Below are 17267 nucleotides of genomic sequence, written 5' to 3' on the forward strand. Positions count from 1 at the left end.
CGGCAAGTATATAAAAACACACACTGGGCTCCAAAACCCACTCATTCAGTGCTCACAAAGCTACTGACTTATCCGAGTTTCCTAGAATCAAAGGTTTCTAGCTCACTAGACTTATTCACCTCTGTTCCCCATCTCCTTTTCTCTGCACAAACTCTGCACAAACTGGCTTCTCCTTCAGCACTCTGCCATCTTGGCTGCCTCTGTTCTCCTCCATGTGATGTTACTCTGCTCTCATACTAGAACGTAATCCCTCTTCTCCCGGAACAACTCTCTTCCTTTTAAAAAACCCTTTGGCGTAAAAGCCCTCTCCCAACACACATTAATATAATGACACTCATCCCAAGCAAGAAGGGCAACTAATATCACCTAGGTGACGAGCTTCCACGTAGGCAGCACCATCTTTAACAAAGTGAGCATAATATATTTTATCTGCCCAACACCCTCCCCTGTAGGGAATTAACCATCTAACCTTGAACCCTCTATGACTTGGACCGGGAAACTTTAGCTAAAAGCCCTGAGTGAATGTCTCTTGGATGCAAACGCCAAGAAGCTGTGTGAGTGGGTGACCTTTGTGCAGAGGAATGCATGAGAATGGGCTTTAGAAAACTAGCTGAGAGGTTCTAGATTGCCCCTTCTTTTTGTGCTTGTTAATTAGCAAAAGAAAAAGAATGTACTTACCAAATTAGCCCTTTCTCCATGTCAACAAAACAACCATTAATCATTCTTTCCCTTTATCACCTGATCTCCCTCCTCTGTAATCAATCCTATTACCTTTGTTCTGCTTCTGATCAATAAAAGCTGAGGGAGGGAAATTCAGGAGGTCCTCTTTGCCTTCCTTGGCAAGCCTCCCCCTTGCCCTCTTGACATAAGTTTGTATCTTGAGTGGGTTTCTTTCACTCAACGCTGGTAGTTCCCAGAGGGCTGGAGTACTACACTACCCCTCCTCACTCACTAGTTTTTGTGAGTTTTTTTTGGAAGTTGCAGCTTGCGGTGTCCGGTGCTGTCTCAAAGAGCTGCCATTTCATAGTCATTAATGGTTGTTCGATGTTTCACAATTCTACTGTAGGCCTAGACCTTTGGAAACACCAAGTCATGAAACAAACCCTTTCAGTTATCAGACCACAAACAGTTGAAAAATTTATAGAGATTACTGGAGAATTACCAGGACAGTGGATTAGAAGTATGTATTTAAAAATAGTCATTCTGTAATGTGGTGGGTTTTTTTCACATAAATCCAAACAAGAAAGACTTTCCCCTAAGCCAGTGATTTCAACCAGTGTGCTGCAAGAAATTTTAAAACATACCTGACTATTTAATCAGGGACACTGACCTCTTTTCCCTTAGATTGTCAAATAAAAATATGAGAACAGCCAACACAACAATAGCCGCCCAGTGTGAAGGAATCATCAGTATACTTATTTGTTTTGTCAGATGAGCAAAAAATATAATGTAGTTTTTGGTGTGCCATAGAATTTTAGTAATTAGCTTATGTGTGTCATGAGATGAAAAAGGTTGAAAATCACTGCCCTAAACCTCCCTTAGGATGCATCCCTTACTCCCTTAGGATAAAAATATGAACACTGAGCCTAAACTCAAAGTAGTGACCACTTGTTACATTTTAATTTTTGGAAAAAACTGATTTCTAATAAATATGGGAGAGAAATTAGAATATGCAATTTTGGCTAATTTCAGATTGGGCCAATTTTTTATAAAGTAAGCTTGGGTTTGTTTATGAATGAGTTATTTTTGGTGGTAGTATTTCCTACTGTTATTTTTTTAGTATAAAATATTTATAGAGAAAAAACAAAATAGCCTATAACACCACTAGAAAACAAGTTTTAAATATCCAAAACAAAAACAAAAAGAAACTTAGCCCAGAAAAGTAACTTTTTTTATAAAATAAAATTCATTTTAGAGAGAGAGAGAGAAGAAGGGAAGAGCAGGAAACATCAACTCCCATATATGTCTTGACTGGGCAAGCCCAGGGTTTCAAACTTCAGCGTTCCAGGTCAATTCTTTTGTTTGTTTGTTTTTGTTTTTGTATTTTTCCTAAGTAAGAAGCAGGGTGGGGGCAGATAGACAGACTCTGGCACGCACCCGACTGGGATCCACCCAGCATCCCCACCAGGGGGCGATGCTCGGCCCCTATGGGAGCCATTCTAGCACCTGAGGTGGAAGCCATAGAGCCATCCTCAGTGCCCAGGCCAATGGAGCCTTGGCTGCAGGAGGGGAAGAGAGAGACAGAGAGGAAGAATAGGAGGAAGGGTGGAGAAGCAGATGGGCGCTTCTCCTGTGTGCCCTGTCCAGGAACTGAACCAGGGACTTCCACACACCGGGCCTACACTCTTCTGCTGAGCTTACTGGCCAGGGCCTCCAGGTCAATTCTTTATCCACAGCACCACCACAGATCAGAAACCAAAAAGGTAACATTTTTATCTCTACTCTACTGCACCATCCCCAGTTTCCTCTCTACAAAGGAAACCGGTGTCAACTTTCTCTTTCTCCATGTATTTGATTCCATAACAGCTCTGTATATATAGGATATATTCATACCTACAACATGGATACACATAGTTGTTGGAGTTTGGAGCCCTTTACTCTTGACCCGAAGTACCTTTCTAAATCAAAGGAATCCACCAAAAAGTCAGGAATATGTGTAGATATTTGGCCATAACAGAGCTTTTAAGATCCGTAACAAATTAAACAGAGTGCATTAGGTAGATATGAATCCAATATGCTCAATTTTTTTTTTCATTTTTCCAAAGCTGGAAACAGGGAGGCAGTCAGACTCCCGCATGCCCCCGACTGGGATCCACCCGGCATGCCCACCAGGGGGCGATGCTCTGCCCCTCTGGGGCATCGTTCTGTTGCATCCAGAGCCACTCTAGCGCCTGAGGCAGAGGCCACAGAGCCATCTTCAGCGCCCGGGCCATCTTTGCTCCAATGGAGTCTCGGCTGTGGGAGGGGAAGAGAGAGACAGAGAAGGAAGGAGAGGGGGAGGGGTGGAGAAGCAGATGGGCGCCTCTCCTGTGTGCCCTGGCCGGAAATCGAACCTGGGACTCCTACATGCCAGGCCGACGCTCTACCGCTGAGCCAACTGGCCAGGGCCCAATATGCTCAATTTTTAGATAATGTTTTCTCCAAAATTACATTTTTCAAGTTCTTCAAATGTTTTCCATAAATTTATAATCACTTCACTTTTTAAATAAGGTAAAGAATTCACAAGCTTGGTCGGGGATTCATTTTTCCCCAGAACTTGATGACTTACATCTATTTCCTGTAAGTTTTCAATTATACCCAAATGTGATATTGCGTATTCTGGTGAGGGGGAAAGTGGTTCCATTTGGGAACAGGTCTTGACCAGTGGCACAGAGGTGAATATATATATACCCAAATGTGATATTGCGTATTCTGGTGAGGGGGAAAGTGGTTCCATTTGGGAACAGGTCTTGACCAGTGGCACAGAGGTGAATAGGGTGGAGCTCAGAAAAATGTTTGACTCAAAAATTTTTTGCGGCTCTTCTTAGAAAAGAAGAAAATTGTGACATATGCCTCATCATGATGAATCTTGAAGACATTATGCCAAGTGAAACAGGCCAGTCACAAAAGCACAACCACTGTGTGATTCCGCTTCCAGGTGTGGAAGAGTAGTCAGATTCACAGACAGAAAGCAGAATGGCGGTTGTCAGAAGCTTGGGGGAAGGGGAATAGGGAGTTAGAGTTCAGTAGGTAGAGTTTCAGTTTTGCAAGATGAAATGTTCCAGAGATTGATCGCACAACAATGTGAATGTATTGATACTTCATGTCACTCAACTGTAAACTTAAAAATGGCTAAAATGGCAAATTTTATGTTATGTATATTTTACCATAATAAAAACTGAAAGTTTGTGATTCAAGATCTGCTTATCTCCTATCTATATACTTCACCCCAATGCTGAAGACAGTATCTCTAGGAAAGAAATGTGGACATTAGGAGACAGGACAAATTCAGGAGACATCTGAAACTCAGGGCACACTGAAGACACTGTGGTGTCTTGGAATAACAGGACCCCACAATGTTAGGTCTCTCCATTCCGTGCCTGGATCATCTGCAGCGACTGGACTCACTATTCTGAACCTCCCCTGCTCCCACTCGTGGCAGCTTTTGTTTCAGGAAGCTCTTACCGAGCTGGTTCTGGCCTCCCCACTATCTCCACCATGGATCCTAGTTCTGGCCCTGGAACACCACAGGTCATGGGTCTGACCCCTCACAACAAGCCTTTAGATATCAGGGGCAGGTTAATCAGAGAAGTGCAATTAGTGCCATTGCTTACATGAGTGAAGCCTCCGTAACATTACAACCAAGGGCCTACGCTAGAGGGACAAACTCACACAGGCAGTGGGTGACAGATCATTGCCCCTTCCACCAGAGGGCTATGGCCGGCCCCAGGGCACATGAACTTGAAAACAGAGCAGGCATAGGACCCCCCTCACTTGGGTGCCTCTGTACAGAGCCCAGCCCACAGGAGCATAGTACACTGAGAACCAGCACCCAGCCTTCTCCTCTTCAGACTAAGTCATCTTCACTCCCTTCATCACTTGACATGAGCACACCCACCATCCTGGTCAGTCTCCTCTGAATCCAAGGTCGTCTGGTTAGCAAAGAGTGTCATTGACCTGGGTGTCATGCTTGATCAACACCCACGTGCGTGTCGGGTTTTGGCAGGCGAGGCGAGGCTGACTCATTAGGCTGATGGGCACCTGATGCCCATACTTACCTTTAGGCATCCTGCAGCTGCCATGTGATTAGCCTTGTTCTTGTTCACTTTGAACCTCTTGAAATCTTTAAAAACCTGGACTTTTACCATCCAGCATACTCTCTCCCTATCTGCCCTTGATATCCTCATTCAAGTCATTAATAATAGTATATGTCAGCGCCTGACCTGTGGTGGCGCAGCAGATAAAGTGATCTGGAATGCTGAGGTTGCCGGTTCAAAACCCGAGACTTGCCTGGTCAAGACACATGCAAGAAGCAACTAAGAATTGATGCTTCCCTTGCCTGACCTGTGGTGGCACAGTAGATAAAGGGTCGACCTGGAAATGCTAAGGTCGCCGGTTCGAAACCCTGGGCTTGCCTGGTCAAGGCACATATGGGAGTTGATGCTTCCTGCTCCTCCCCCCTTCTCTCTCTCCTCTCTCTGTCTCTCACCCTCTCTCTCTCCTCTTTTTTAAAAAAAATGAATAAATAAATAAATGAATAAAACTGTGTGTGTCAACTATTAAAAAAAAAAGAATTGATGCTTCCCACTTCTTCCCCCTACCCCCCATTTTTCTCCTTTCTCTAAAATCAATTTTAAAAAAAGTAGTATATGACAGGAACAGGCCCCAAGCCCTGTGCCACACACTCTGAGCTCCTCCAGGCTGGCAGGTTCTTCAGGCACACTCTTTCGGTGGTCAGAAGCCCATCTAGCTGGGCCAGAAGCTCCATTTGTCCAAGGATGCCAGGAGAAATGTCAGATGTTCCTGCCAAAATCCCGGTACATTGCATCTGCTGCACTTCCTGATGTTACTCTGATCTGACTTTTCTTGAACCCATGTTAACTTCTAGTGATCTTTTGTCCTTCTCCAAATTCTAGAAAATCAGCCTTTCACAATCAGTTCTAACTGTGTGTGTGTGTGTGTGTGTGTGTGTGTGTGTGTGTGTGTGTGACAAAGACAGAGAGAAACAGAGAGAGGGACAGATAGGGACAGACAGATAGGAAGAGAAAGAGCATCAATTCTTCGTTGCAGCACTTTTGTTGTTCATTGACTGCTTTCTCATATGTATCTTGACCAGGGACCTTCAGCAGACTGAGTAACCCCTTGTTCAAGCCAGCAACCTTGGGGTCATGTCTATGATCTCACACTCAAGCCAGTGACTCTACACTCAAGCTGGTGAGCCCGCACTCAAGCTGGCGACCTCGGGGTCTCAAACCTGGGTCCTCTGTATCCCAATCCCATGCTCTATCTACCGCACCACCACCTGGTCAGGCCAGTTCTAACTTCTTTTTTTTTTATTATTTATTCATTTTAGAGAGGAGAGGGAGAGACAGAGAGAGAGAGAGAGAGAAGAGAGACAGAAAGAGAGAAGGGGGGAGGAGCTGGAAGCATCAACTCCCATATGTGCCTTGACCAGGCAAGCCCAGGGTTTTGAACCGGCGACCTCAGCATTTCCAGGTCAACACTTTATCCACTGCGCCACCACAGGTCAGGCCCAGTTCTAACTTCTTAACCAAATTTTATACCTTCACACTGGCCTGAAGTTAGAGACTGACCTTTATTATAAATCAGAATGATTACAGTCTATTCTGTGGATTCCGGAACCATTTCTATTCATATGCCTAGAGTCATTCACTTATTCAGCAAGTGTTTAAATATCTCCTATTTTTTCCAGGCACTTTACTAGAGATATTAAGCAAAAGTTGCTGCCTCTGCCCCCCAAAAACTTATCAAAACACTAAGATGAACCTAATGTCAGCAATGTTGGGAAAAGCCACATCACATTAAGTACGTTGATAGAGGCAGACACAGAATGCTATATGAGCTCAGAAAAGGGGGCAGAACACAACTTAGCTAGGGCGATGGGGCAGAAAGTAGTCAGAGAAGACCTCCCGAAGGAGATATTATTTGGGCCAAGTCTTGAAGCACAAGTAAGAATTGGATAGATGAAGAGGGGTCAGGGAAAGACCACATAGCAATCTGAGACATAAATATAACAGTTCAGAGGAGGACATTGGAAAGGTGGTCAAGGCCAGAGGCTGATTGGTTTGTGTGCAATTCTTAGGAGTTTGGATTTCATCCCAGAGTCAGTGGGAATTCACTGAAGCATTTTGTCAGCAGAGGTGGGTATTAGAAACATCATCAAAACAATTGTGTGTGCCTGATATTAAACAAATTGTTGCCTAACCTGTGGTGGCGCAGTGGATAAAGCGTCGACCTGGAAATGCTGAGGTCGCTGGTTCAAAAAAAAAACCCTGGGCTTGCCTGGTCAAGGCACATATGGGAGTTGATGCTTCCAGCTCCTCCCCCCTTCTCTCTCTCTGTTTCTCTCTCTCCCTCTCTCTCCTCTCTAAAAATGAATAAATAAAATAAAATAAAAATGTCATGAGGAGCACCCAGGTGAAGCAAACCACAAAAGAGCAATTTTCTCACAGCAGGGCCAGACTTTTGCCATAACAAGACTTGCCACCTGCCATGCTTCACCTTAGACTGGCCCTACAGAAGAACCCCTGAGCAGGTTTAAGTGTTGGTGAAGGAATCGGCTTCCTGGATGGCACCGAGCCAACAGTCTTCATTCTGGGATTCTGGAATCCAGGGGGTCTGCCTTGGAGGGGAAGTTGACCAAGGAAGACCCTTCTGGTTGTATTTTGACACAGAGATGACATTTAATGACCTAAAAAGGGAGTTTCAGTACAGATTTTTTTACGGAGAGAGAAAGAGATTGGGGATATGCACTTAGCTGTGCACCCATTGATTGCTTCTCATATGTGCTCTGACCAGGGTTTGAACCAGTGATCTTGAGATCCAGCCAGCAACCCAGGGATTGAACTGGTGATCTCAGTGCTCTGGAATGACACTCTATCCACTGTACCAGCAGCCAGGTCAAAGCAGCTTTTAAGAAGTAAGTTGTGGCCCTACCTGGTTGGCTCAGTGGTAGAACGTTGGCCGGCTTGTGGATGTTCTGGATTCGATTCCAGTCAGGGCACACAGGAAAAGCGACCATCTGCTTCTCCACCTCTCCCACTCCCCCTTCTCTCTCTCTCTCTCTATCTCTCTCTTCTCCTCCTGCAGCCAGGGCTTGGTTGGAGTAAGTTGGTCCTAGGTGCTGAAGATAGCTCCATGACCTCATCTCAGGCACTAAAATAGCTTGGTTGCTGAACAACGGAGCAACAGCCCCAGATGGGCAGAGCATCTCCTAGTAGGAGGCTTGCCAGGTGGATCTCTGTCATGTGAGAGTCTGCCTCTCTCTCTCTCTCTCTCTCTCTCTCTCTCTCCACACACACAAACACACACACACACACACACACACACACACACACCCTGCTTGCTTCTCAAGGAAAAAAAAAAGTTGCTCTGAGAGCTCATAGGATTGTGACAACAGAAGCCTATTATCCCAAAACAGATGCTTAGCTCCAAATGCTACTTCTGGAAGGCTGAGTATGCAATCTGCAGAACCAAAGTTCACCTAAAGAGAGGGACTGCCAGGAGCTTGGGAGTTTCCCTGCATCTCTCTGTTATCTGTCAGTCACAGCTTCCTGTCTGCCCCACTTTAGACATGCTCCCCATTCCATGTCCCCTCTGCAGATGTTCTGGCTGGGCTGTTACCACCTCTCCACAGCTTCACTCACACCCATCTGTGTGCCATCCCCTTGAGCTGATCTTTCAGCCCAACCTTATGAGGACTCAGCAGAGCCACTGGGAGAAGGAAGCAATACAGCTTCTCTGGCCTCTGGACACGCTCATGGCAAGTCCTGGCCGTTCCACCGCTCATGTAACACAGACTCACCCAAGCCTTCTGTCTCTTTGCTAGGTAAAATGTCATGCTGGCTAAGAGGGGATGGCAAAGAGCCACTTTGGCCCAAGTCTGCATTTCTTTTTATTTGGGATCTTCTATCTGTAGTGCTATGGTGGCGTTAGTTTGCGGAGTGTGTGCCCTGCGAAAGAGCTATTGGAGGCCCTGTTGGTACACACGTGCTGCTGGCCAGGACAATGAGGGGTAAGTCACTGTGGCTGACTCCAAGCACTGGGCCCAGCTCTCCAGGTGGATGGGGTCACTGGCCACACCTTGCTGACCTAGAATATGGTCTCAAGGCTTAAGGCTTTCACTATACGCAGTGCAGGACGTGTTTCCTTTGTCATTACTAAATTCTCGTGGTCTTGGACCTTTCACCATAAGGAAGTCAAGGTCCAGGAGATAGTATGTTGGTTCCCTTTGCCTTGGTGTCAGCAGCTAACTCTGGCTGTCCTCCTGCTCACTTTCCAGGGGCAAGATGAGTTGCCTCCACCCCCACTCCACAAGGGGCCGCAAGAGGAGGTTCTAGAGAGTGAGTGCACGAGGTCACACCTCCTCTGACTCCCTGGCTCCTTCTTATAAAGTACCTCATGAGCAGAGGTTTTCTTTTTTTTTTTTTTTCATTTTTCTGAAGCTGGAAACAGGGAGAGACAGTCAGACAGACTCCCGCATGCGCCCGACCGGGATCCACCCAGCACGCCCACCAGGGGCGACGCTCTGCCCACCAGGGGGCGATGCTCTGCCCATCCTGGGCGTCGCCATGTTGCAGCCAGAGCCACTCTAGCGCCTGGGGCAGAGGCCACAGAGCCATCCCCAGCGCCCGGGCCATTTTTGCTCCAATGGAGCCTTGGCTGCGGGAGGGGAAGAGAGAGACAGAGAGGAAAGCGCGGCGGAGGGGTGGAGAAGCAAATGGGCGCTTCTCCTGTGTGCCCTGGCCGGGAATCGAACCCAGGTCCTCCACACGCTAGGTAGAGGTTTTCATTTACTATTTCCATTCTGCATATCGTGAGCGCGCCCTGCCAAGCCACTACATTGATGATCTTTTCAAAAGCTTTACTACCTTTTAATTAATATTTTTATTTTTTATATGTACTTTATATATAATTATTGTAACTATATATACATTTTGTGATTGTATTAGAAAATAGGAATATGATCATCTTACCCTTATTGATAACCACTATTATTATTTGGGTGTATTTCTTTCCAAACTTTATAGCTTTCTTTTCATTCATGTACTTTTTTTTTTAACAAAATAAAATTATTCTATATGCCCTTTTGTTATAGTGAACTTCCCCCCACCCCTTGCCTATCTATTATAAATATGTTTCTTTGTCAATAAACATATGTCCACAGCAGGATTTGGGTGGCTGTTTAGTATTGATATTTCATCATAAAGATGGGTGAGATAGATTCAACCTGTTTTCCATTATTAGACACTTCAGATTGTTTCCATTTTTCTTTAATATTGGAGAGGTTACTATAAAGAACATCTGCTTACATATATTTTTGTGTTTTATTCCTTAAAGATAAATTTATAGAGAAAGAATTATTGGATCACAGGATAAGAACATTTTAAAATCCTTTCATTGATACTACTAGTCTGCCCTCCAAAATACCGCACTGAACTCCCCTCACCTAATGGTGGTGAGCAAGCCACTTTCCTCCTCCATCAGTTCTGGGTCTTATCCCTACTTGCCATCTCTGCTAGTTTGCCTCAGTCACTTGCCTTGGCAAAGCCTGTCTGGGCTCTCTCCAGAGGTCAGTGGGCACACTGAGGAGTGCACTGACAGGACAGCGTCCCAGGCCTTGCCCGGATGATTTGACCAGAGCCAGGGAACCGCCTGAGGCTGGAAGGACAGCCCAACTTCTGCCGCAGAATACCAGTGAGCCTGGAGCCCTCCTCCCCCTGGAAGTATCCCAGGTGACACTCATGTGAGCGTGCAGGCTGGGTCTCAAAGTAGGCCTCACGAGACCCTCAAATACACACGCAGACACGCTCGCTGATACTCCTAGAGGGACACACCCTGACCGTAGAGACTCATACAGACACACAGAGACACACGGGCTCACAGACTCAGATATATCCACAAATGCGCACAGACACACGGAGACATACGCAGCACTCACTGACATGCAGGCCCTAATAGGTAGATCTATCCAACCTTCCACACACTGGCTCCATTACTCTCCAGAGCCAAGCTCTAAGCCTGCTTATGAGAGGTGGACATTTCCTCTGTTCCTCAACAGCCTCTTCAAAAAGGGCACCGAATTTTTTGAAGAAAGAAAGTGCATGGACTGCTTAGAGAGTGAACACCATGGCTCATCAGCCAGAGCGAGAGGAGCCCCTACCAGACGCACCACACTTCAGTGGGCCCCAGGCCTTCCCCCAACCCCACCCTTCCCCCATGGAGTGAGAAGTCGTACAGCCAGGAGGCCGTGTACACTCAGATCCCTGGCCTTGCTCTGGACCACTCTGAAGGACCCCGGACCAGCATTCCCTGAGGGCAGGGCTTCCTCCCCAGATCATCCTCCGCAGAGGGAGAGTGGGCCTCCGCCAGCATGTACACCCTGGCCTGGGGGTGATCCAGGCAGCTGTGTGTGGGTGTGGATGGCTGAGATGTCTGCTCACACTCATGCAAGGGCTCCCCACAGTATGATGTAAGGCCAGAGTGGGGATGAGATGGGGGTCATTCGGTAAGCTGGGGGAGGGGCATCCCTCCCCAGCTCCCGACATTTCAGCAAAGAACTCACAGTAGTCCAAGAAGAATAAATTCAAACCTTGCCTTCCAAGTCATTTTTAAAGGTCTATTTTTCAAAGTAGGAGAATGAAACATTTTCATTTTAATAGTCTGTTAGTTTGATTTACAACCTTTTAATATTTAGCATATTTAGACATATGGTATGTGGGCCTCTATTTGTACTCTTGTCCCTGGTCCTGCACATGTTAAGAGCAGATGTGAAAGAGAGGCTTGCGAGACTGGGGCCGACATTTCCTATGGCGTGAGATGGAAGTGGGTCTGTGAGCCAAGGCAGCCTGTGCCATGAGCCCTAACACAGTGAGGCTGCCCACTGGAGCTGCTGTGAGCGACACCCCTTCCTTTTCAGATCACTTCCAGGAAAGACCACCTCGAGGCCAGCTCCTTTCCCTGGGCTGTGATGTGATGGCGAGAGAACGCAGCAACTTTGAGAGCTACTCCACGTATCACGAGCATGTGCTGGAACTTCAAACAGAAGCTCCGCAGGAAGGAGCCAGTATGCTCCCAGAGACCAGAACTGCAATGGGAAGGTGTGGGTAGTGAGGCTCAGGAGTCGCTCTGAAGAAGAAAGTAAAACAGGGTGGAGAGAGGTGTTCTTAGGTAAGAACTGAAGGTCAGTGGCACTCTCCAAACTTCTCTTTTCATTGGCTCATTTTCATGGTCTGGTATTCTCAGCCACAAAAGTGATGGCCCCAGTAATAGTGGGTTGTGTGCTTTGGAGGAGTCTAGTGGGGAATATAGGAGGTGAGGGACAAAGGAGCTGGCCACCAAGGAAGATGACAGCTGTGCTTCCCACCCTTGACAAACACAAGGCGCCTGTTGCTGTTCCTGGTCTAACAGGGAAGCCAGGATCCTTGAGTAAACTCTGTCTACAGAATGCACGTCAGGGGTTCACTGATGAGACTTCCTTAAAATGACACCCCACTGGTGGGCCCAAGAGTCATTTCTCCTATCCTAGACTGCACACTTTTTGAAATGGATTGCATCAGAGGCTCAGTGTAATTTTAGTGTATTCCCTAAAAAAAATGTAATAGTCTGAACAAATGAAGCATTAAAATATCAAATAATGAGTCTTGGCTTTTGCTCCCAGTGTGGCTAATCCCCATGGCTGAGTCCTCTGCATCAGTGAGGACGCCTGGAAGTTGATGCTGGATTGGGCATCCTAAAGCACAGTCCTGGCTCCCACTGGGGCCCAAGTATCCAAATGAGGCTCCACTAATACAAACAGGAAGTGCCTGGAGCATGTTGTTCTAAATTGGGCCATGGTTGGAAGAACAAACGTTTGAGTTTAGTGATGTGCTGCTTTCTTCTCTTCAGGAATTAGCTATTTTACAAAGAGGTCAGAGCCCACCCAAAGACAGTGCTGTTCAGGTAGGTCAGTTCTTACTAAAAACTTTTTCTTCTCCGTCTCTCAAACCCACAACCTCAGCAGCAGGCAGATGTGGGACTTCCTACTGTGGCTCCCCTGTGCTCCCTTCAGGAGTGGACTGTGGACGCGCCGTCTGTGAGGGGGCATGGCCAAAACGCCCAAGGACTGTGCTTTCACTTTTTAAGCAATGGGGGATTTTTTTGTTTTGTTTTGTGTTTTTGTTATTTTTATTGATTTGATTTTTCTTTTGTTATTTTTAGGTTTGGGGGAGTGTGGGTTGTCTGTTTTCCTCTGAGGTCATTTAAAGTGCAATTACAAAGAAGAGGTATTTTGGCTGAAATGTCGTGGGAAGGCCAGTTTGGAGATGGAGGCTAAGAGAGCTGAAGTAGTTTCTCTAAAGAAAAAGTGCTTAACTAGCCTGACCAGGTGGTGGCAGAGTGGATAGAGTGTTGGACTGGGCCCAAGTTCGAAACCCTGAGGTCGCCGGCTTGAGCACAGGCTCACCAGCTTGAGCACAGAGTTGCTGGCTTGAGTGTGGGATCACAGACATAACTCCATGGTTGCTGGCTTGAAGCCCAAGGTCGCTGGCCTGAGTCCAAGGTCACTGGCTTGAGCAAGAGGTCACTCACTCTGCTGTAGCCCTCCAGTCAAGGCACATATGAGAAAGCAATCAGTGAACAACTAAGGAGCTACAACGAAGAACTGATGCTTTTCTCCCTTTTTGTCTATCTGTCCCTATTTATCCCTCCGTCTTTCTCTGTCTCTGTCTCAAAAAACAAAGTGCTTAAAAAAAAAGTGTCTCTGGCTCAGCGGTAGAGCGTCGGCCTAGCGTGCGGAGGACCCGGGTTCGATTCCCGGCCAGGGCACACAGGAGAAGCGCCCATTTGCTTCTCCACCCCTCCGCCGCGCTTTCCTCTCTGTCTCTCTCTTCCCCTCCCGCAGCCAAGGCTCCATTGGAGCAGAGATGGCCCAGGCGCTGGGGATGGCTCTGTGGCCTCTGCCTCGGGCGCTAGAGTGGCTCTGGTCGCAATATGGCGACGCCCAGGATGGGCAGAGCATCGCCCCCTGGTGGGCAGAGCATCGCCCCTGGTGGGCGTGCCGGGTGGATCCCGGTCGGGCACATGCGGGAGTCTGTCTGACTGTCTCTCCCTGTTTCCAGCTTCAGAAAAATGAAAAAAAAAAAAAAAAAAGTGTCTCTTCCAGGGTCACTCATTCAGCAGCTGTTATTGAGTGCCTACTCTGCGTCTGGCACTGTCCTGTGACATTTAAACCAACCTAGACTTTCCCACCTGCATGGTACAACAGGACATCCACCTTCTTCATTAGGTTCACAGTGGATGTGCAAACTGTAGTGGCAGTCTGGAATTCCTGAACTATCTGCCTTTAATAAAAACATTCCTGCTGCTAGCCTGCCAAGTTCAGTCATAATATGATCCTGAAAATCACAGCTTGGAGAGGAGCCCATGGAAGAGGAGGGTTTAGGAGGAGAATCTGAATCTCAAAAAGCAAATCAGGAAGGAAGTGCAAGAAGAATACGAGGACTTAGTAAAAACTTGTTTATGGCATGTTCATACATAAAAGTAAGTGACCTGTGCTGGTCATCAGGGCAGTCCTGGAAGGGGTACGTATAACTGCACAGCAGCTGCACCCAGAAGGATCAGTGACCGAATGGGCTTTATGGTCACAAGGATTCTCCAGCTCTAAGCTTTCTCTACAGAGAATAAGTCAGCAACGGGTTGTCATTATTTCACTGTGATAGACACTGAGTTTTGGATAATTTAGAAATTTGCTATTTTTCTCACTCTACTGCCAGTTGAGGGAAGGGGGAGTCTGCTTCTCCAATGTCTATTGAGTGTGACCATTCAAAGGGAAGAGGATAGTGCCCTGGGCCAGGGCAGACCCCAGTGCAGGAGGCAGCAGGCACCTCCTGAAAGCTCGTTGTGCAGATTCAGAATTTGGATTAGCTTTCAGAGATGTTTCCAACTCTCAAAATGCCCGCCAGCCTTCCTCTAACGTCCAGTGTTTGGGAGCTGCTGACCTGTCTGAGAAAGCCCATTAGGAAGAGGAGTGATGAGATGCCATGTGCACACCAGCTATAAATGGAGGCCCCGTGACTAAAATGGGCCATCGCAGAGCCTACGCCAGCTGCTCCCTCAAGTCTGCATTTCAGTTCAAACCCACCACCCTGTAGTCCATTGCCCCCTTCCCTATACTGGGCACGCCCAGAACTGGCTTAAGCTGTGTCCCTACCTCCTCTTTCTCCCAGGGATCCAGGGCTGTCCTTGGGGTTATTACACTGAGAGGCGCTTTTACCAATGTTCCGCCTTGGCCTGGTCATTCCAGAGAGGACCGCAGGTTCCCTTTTACTTGGGAAGAGCCCATGAAGTACAAGTGCTTACAAATATTTTTTCTAACACATCAATAGATGTGTTAAATAGAAAAATCAGTGCATAATATTTGCATAATCAGTGCAAATATATGTGTATACGTGAACGTGCCTGTGCATGTGTACACAGGTAAACAGGTATATAAACTTCTCTGTAGAAGTCTATGTAAAAGAGTGACAGCATATTCAGAAGGAAAATATTTCATTACTAACCTTCAAAGTTAGCACGTAAAAAGTATTCTAGCTTCCAACCATTGCCTCTCTGAAGTATTCTGTAGAAATTCATAGATCAAAAACAAATACAGGGGCTTCAAATGCACTGATTATTTATTTAAATAGAAAAATCAAAACTTTAAAGTTATACTTAAAAAATTATTCATAAAATTAAAACATTTTACAGATTCTAAATTCTCTTGTGAAACATCACTAGTATTTCTGCCAATATATGCTTATTTTAAAGATTTTACCACTGACTTCCATGTCGTAGATATTAGACATGACTGGCAATCTTAACTCCCATTAGAGTGGGACCTCTGAAAATTAAAGATAGGTGAATCCCTGTGTAAGCAGTTATGTTTGGTTCTAATATACAATAAGACTCAAGCAAATGACTTGATTACTTTACTTTTTCTAAAAATAATGATTCTTACTTTCTACAAAGTCGTCTCATATTTCACAGCAGAAAAATGGCTTGGAGGGAGTTCAGAGACAAGCCCACCCCTTTTGTGAAGCTTTCAAGTGGACGGATTTAACGGAAACAGGGAGCAAGGATGGGGAAAAGTCATCCTGGTCAGTCCCACTTTTCAAATTCATTAGGCTGATCAAGAAAAAATAAAATAAAGCTTTTGTTCTTTTAAATCGCAACTTGAAATAGGATCACTCAAAGTGTCCACAAAAACAGAAAACACCCTATGATAATACCAAATTGAACTATGTGCTAAAATTTACTAGTAAATATATATATATATATATATATATATATATATATATATATATCCTGCACTGAAGGAATATAGTATAAATTACATTACTAACCTTCAAAGTTAGCACATAAAAAGTATTCTAGCTTCCAACCATTGCCTCTCTGAAGTATTCTGTAGAAATTCATAGATCAAAAACAAATACAGAGGCTTCAAATGCACTGATTATATTTAAAAAGGACAGTAACTTGGCTAAAAATATGGAACGCTTCACGAATTTGCGTGCCATCCTTGCGTAGGGGCCATGCTAATCTTCTCTGTATCGTTCCAATTTTAGTATATGTGCTGCCGAAGCAAGCACATGCTCACAAATATTAAAGTATCAAAACCAAAATGCATTGGGCCTGGTGTTGCAGGGGAGGGGTGAGTGGACAGTGAAGGCTGGAATCTGCTAAGCCATCTTTCGGGTGTGAAATTGTTGGAAATGCCGTAAGTTCTTCTTAGCTTCTGCCAGATTCTTAGACAAGAAGTGGACTCTGTACTTCTCCCAGGCTAAACCAGTTCTACAGCCCCCCCCCCCCCCAAGTAGGTATCCCTATTCTACTTAGGGTCCCAAAAAGGTGGTGAAGTTTTTGCTATGTGGCCAGTAGCCAGGCACCCTGCTGTGGCTCCTCAGGGAAGGGGTTCAAAGGTAAGAGGATACCCCACCCTCACCCCTTACCCAAGAACACTGGGTCTCCGGTAGCCCTTACCAATGATCAAGCCATTCAGAACAGGCTATTTCATAAGGAGAATTCTGTCGAAGCCTGACTAGGAAGGCAGCCAGGCTGATTGATTCCTTCCTCTGCTTTATCTATTATTTTGTTTTTGGTTTTGTTTTGTTTTTGTATTTTTTTCAAAGTTATAAGCAGGGAGGCAGTCAGACAGACTCCCGCATGCACATGACCAGGATCCACCTGGCATATCCACCAAGGGATGATGCTATGCCCATCTGGGGTGTTGCTCCATTGCAGCCAGAGCCATTCTAGCGCCTGAGGCAGAGGCCATGAAGCCATCCTCAGTGCCCAGGCCAACTTTGCTCCAATGGAGCCTTGGCTGTGGGAGAGGAAGAGAGAGATAGAAAGAAAGGAGAGGGGGGAAGGTTGGAGAAGCAGATGGGTGCCTCTCCTGTGTGCCCTGACTGGGAATCAAACCCGGGACCTCTACACGCGGGCCGACATTCTACCACTGAGCCAATTGGCCAGGGCTTGCTTTATCTATTTTTAATGTAATTCCCCAACTACAATGTTTTGACAGGTCAGAT

At 46.1% G+C, this 17267-nt stretch overlaps 1 non-coding gene across 1 annotated transcript; it reads right to left on the reverse strand.

Annotated features, from left to right (window-relative positions):
• Positions 1-16218: 16218 nt before the first annotated feature.
• Positions 16219-16325, reverse strand: LOC136316496 (U6 spliceosomal RNA). Its single transcript, XR_010727728.1, has one exon. It is a non-coding gene; the product is annotated as a U6 spliceosomal RNA (small nuclear RNA).
• Positions 16326-17267: the final 942 nt, after the last annotated feature.

The sequence above is a fragment of the Saccopteryx bilineata genome, chromosome 12 (genome assembly GCF_036850765.1).
Source record: "Saccopteryx bilineata isolate mSacBil1 chromosome 12, mSacBil1_pri_phased_curated, whole genome shotgun sequence".
Lineage (NCBI taxonomy): Eukaryota > Metazoa > Chordata > Mammalia > Chiroptera > Emballonuridae > Saccopteryx > Saccopteryx bilineata.